The following is a 4653-nucleotide window of genomic DNA, read 5'->3' on the forward strand; positions in this document are numbered from 1 at the left end:
AAAAAAAAAAGAAAACTCTCAGTAAAATATGAATAGAATGGAAATTCCTAAACATAATAAATGGCATATACACAAAACCAACAGTCAACATTATTTTTAATGGAGAGAGACTCAAAACATTCCTCTTGTGAACCATAAGCAGGCAAGGATGCCCTCTACCACCACTTCCATTCAGCATTGTATTGGAAGTCCTAGGCAAGGCAATAAGTCAAGAAAGAGAAATAAACAGCATCCAAATTGGCAAAGAAGAAGTAAAACTTCCTCTTTTTGCAGTTGGCATGATCTTATACATAGAAAACCCAAGAGACTCAGCAAGAAAACTACTGAAAATTATTGAAAAGTTTAGCCAAGTGGCAGGATACAAGATCAACATACAAAAATCAGTTTGATTCTTCTACACCAACAAAGAGATCTCTACAAAGGAAATAAGGTAAACAATACCATTTACAATATTATCAAGAAGGTAAGATACTTAGGAATGAATCTTACCAGGGACACAAAAGACCCACACAAAGAAAACTACAAAACAATAGTACAAGAAACTATAAGAGATCCACATATATGCTCATGGATAGGAAGACTGAATATTGTGAAAATGTCAATACAACCCAAAGCAAGCTCTAGATTCAATGCAATCCAAATCCAAATTCCATCAACATTCTTTAAGGACATGAAAAAAGCAATCACTAATTTTATATGGAAAGAAAAAGAGTACGGATAAGCAAAGCACTACTGAAGAAGAAAAACAATGTAGAAAGGCTCATAATTCCAGATCTCAAAATCTGCTAAACAGCCACAGTGGTCAAAACAGTCTGGTATCGGTACAATGACAGACACATAGACCATTGGAACAAAATTGAGAGTCCAGAAATAGATCCATCCACTTATGGACAGCTGACGTTTGACAAAGGGCTAAAACTGATTCAATGGGGGAAGATATAGTTTCTTCAACAAATGGTGCTGGCAAAACTGGATAAAATTTACAGAAAAATGAAACAAAATCCATTCCTTACACCACACACAAAAATGAACTCAAGACGGATCAAAGACCTAAATGTAAAACCCAAAACTATAAAGATCATCAAAGATGAAGTAAGGGTCAACTTAGGGGCCCTAATTTATGATATAAGTAGACTATAAAGCTAACACTAAATACACAAACAGCCAAAGAGAAATTAGATGGCTGGGACCTTCTAAAAATTAAATTCTTATCTACAACAAAAGACTTCCACAAAAGAGTATAGAGAGAACCTACAGATTGGGAGAAAAGAGTTAACAACAACATATCCAACAGGGACTTATCTCTAAAATTTATAGAAAACTTCAACACCTTAACAAACAGTATAGTTTAAAAATTGGCAGAGGACATGAATGGATGCTTTACCAAAAAGATATTGAGACAGCCAACCAACACATGAAAAAATGCTCATGATCATTAGCCATTAAGAGATGCAAATCAAAACAGTAAGGTGATATCATCTCTTTCCAGCAATAATGGCAAAACAACAAATGCTGGCAAGGTTAAGTAGAGATTGGAACTCTCATACGCTGCTGGTGAGACTATAAAATGATACAACCACTGTGGAAAAAGGTATGGTGCTTCTCTAAAAAGTTGGAAATCGAAGTACCATTTGATCCAGCAGTCCCATTACTAGAATACATTCTAAAGATGTGAGGCCTGGGACATGAATAGATAAAAGCACATTCACGTTCATCGCAGCACTACTTACAATAGCAAAGAAATGGAAGCAACCTAAGTGACCATCAACAGATGAATGGATAACCAAACTATGGTATATACACACAATAGAATACTATGCAACGTTAAAGAATAATGAGGAATCATCAAATCACCTCATAATGTGGATGAACTTGGGTGACATTATGCTAAGTGAAATAAGTCAATCATGGAAGGACAAATATATGAGTCCAATATTCTAAAGAGTTAAAGATTTACACAGGGAAGGAAAATTTGTTGGTTACCAGGGATGGGAGGGGAGAGAAAGGAAGGAAAATAGATGGATAATGAACATACAGGATTCATATGGGTGAAGAGAAAACCAATATAACGAAAGTGTGGACTAGTGCAGTATTACAGAAGAAAAGGAAGACATGAAGAAGTACGCAAGTTGTTGTTGTTGTTGTTATGTGCCGTCAAGTCAGAACTGACTCATAGTGACCCCTCCTTGGGTTTCCAAGTCAGTATCACTGCGGAAGTAGATTGCCCCATCTTCCTTCCGAGAAGTGCACACGAGGTGCAGATAAATACTGTTGTAGACACAGCACTGCATTAACACTAACAGCAAACAGTAATCTGAGGGTGAATACATAGGGAAATGGGAATATGCCCATGAATATACATAGGTTTGGTAGACAATATTCCTATATATGTATTTTTATGTGCTATAAAATCGTCCATAAGAAATTTAAACATAACCATAGGCAAAGTTAGAATAACTTCTTAGACACAAATAAGCATCTGGGAGGAGTAGAGTACTGGGTTTGCAGGCTGGGTAGCATGGTCATGGGTCAAGCTCAGGTGTCACAACATGGCATACAAAAATATTGTTGCACATCTTATTTAGGTAAGTAGTGGCTGGGATATTAAAAGTTTGTGAGTGGCCATCTAAGTGGCAATCATTGGTCTCTCCTCATCCAGAGCAAAGAAGAGTGAAGAAAACAAAAGACACATGGAAACAGTTATTCCAAAGGACCAATAGACCATGAGAACCCCAGCCTATAAGACCCTGAGACCAGAAGAACTAGATGGTGCCTGGCTACCAATGCTAGCCACTCAAAAAGGCATCAATATTGGATATCATGTTATAAAGTGAGAGAAGACTGTGGAACAAAACTTAAAATCATAAAAAAAAAAGAAGAAGAAGAAGAACAGGCTTACTGGTCTGATAGAGACTGGTGAAACCTCTGAGACTACGGCCCTGAGCCATCCTTTGAGCCTGGAATTGATCTCACGCTCATGGCTTGTTCTGGTTACCTACGGCTGCTGTGACAGAAATATACCACAAATGAGATGGCTTTAACAAATAGTTTATTCTTACAATTTGGAGTCTTTAAGTCCAAGTTCAAAGTGCCAGGCTCTAGGGGCTGCGTGAAAGCCCCTCAACTTTGGGGTCCAGCTCTGCTTCTTGCTCCCAGCCCACTGGAGCTAGAGACATTTCTTCACTCAGACAGCTGCTGGCTGCTGAGGCTGAGAAGCGCCAAGGTTGACAAGTAAAAAGGCACAGTCCTGATGTTACCAAACCACACGACAGGCCATTAACTTTAAGTCCATTGTAAGTCCCAAGGTCGGCAGAGCATAGCAGGCTGCTGAGCAATGACATGGCTACATGTAGGGTCCAAGCATGCCATGGGCTAGAAACCATTCCCAAGGCTTCTCCTTTTATACAGAAAGCAGACCACATCCCAAAGGCAGCTACTCAGCTGCTTGTGGTAGATCCCACCATGGAGTTGATTGCCAGTTTCATCATGGGGAATAACTACCACTAGCTGCCCAGCCACTCAACCAGGCCCAGCCAAGTTGACACACAAACATAACTACCACATGGCTTAAAGGATCCCTGGTGGTGTAGTACCTAAGGCATTTGACTGCTAAGCAGAAGGCTGGTGGTTCAAACCCACCAGCCACTCCTTGGAAGGAAAATTGGTCAATCTACTTCTGTAGAGATACCACCTCAGAAACCCAAGGAGGGGTCGCTATGAGTTGAAATCAACTCGATGGCAATGAGTTTGGTTTTTGGTATTGCTCTTATGGCTTAACTCTCAGCCAGGCAATAGACAGGTCTACAAGCTGAACATTTGCATCAGAGAGATACTCTCCTTGGAACAGTCAACCATTGGTGATCAGCACGACAGTATTTGCACAGGGAAAAATGTAGGGAGGCACAAATCCATATGTAAGAACAACACAGGGAAAGATAACCACAGGGAGAAGATGGGAGGTGGAATGTTACACTGTGGGGAATGTAACCAGTATCACAAAAGAAAATGTGTATGTGAACTGTTCAATGTAAAACGAATATGCTTTGTAAAATTTCACCCAAATCACAATGAAAAGTTAAACAAAGGGGGAAAAAAATGGTCACACTGTGCTGGTTGGCCATTTACTGTTCCTTGTTCACTGTTTTTGTTCGGTCTCTTTTTCTCATTGGTACTTGATCTACTTCTTTAAACTACTAAAACTCATTGCCATTGACTTGGTTCCAACTCACAGTGACCCTTTAGGACAGAGTATAACTTCCCCATAGGATTTCTAATGCTGTAAATCTTTATAGAAGCAGATTGTCTCATCTTTCTCCCACAGAGCTGCTGATGGGTTTGATCCTACAACCTTTTGGTTAGCAGCCAAACACCTTAACCACTATACCACCAGGACTGCCCTACTTTATATTTCCTTTGAAGCTCTGAGTTCCAGCATTATCATCTGTATCTATTTTACTTGGTTTTTTAAGTCTTTGTTGTAGAGGGTCTGAATAGTGTATCTGTCTAGTCTGTCATCTTGGATCTTCCTCCCTCCAATGTTTTTTTCCCCCAATGTTGAACCATCCTTGCATACTTTTTCCCCCAATGTTGAACCATCCTTGCATACCTGGTATGAATCTTACATGGTCATGATGTATTAATAAAATGTTGGAT

This window comes from Orycteropus afer, unplaced genomic scaffold (assembly GCF_000298275.1).
Source record: "Orycteropus afer afer isolate SDZICR_OR568_19922 unplaced genomic scaffold, OryAfe1.0 scaffold00121, whole genome shotgun sequence".
In the NCBI taxonomy this organism is placed as follows: Eukaryota; Metazoa; Chordata; class Mammalia; order Tubulidentata; family Orycteropodidae; genus Orycteropus; species Orycteropus afer.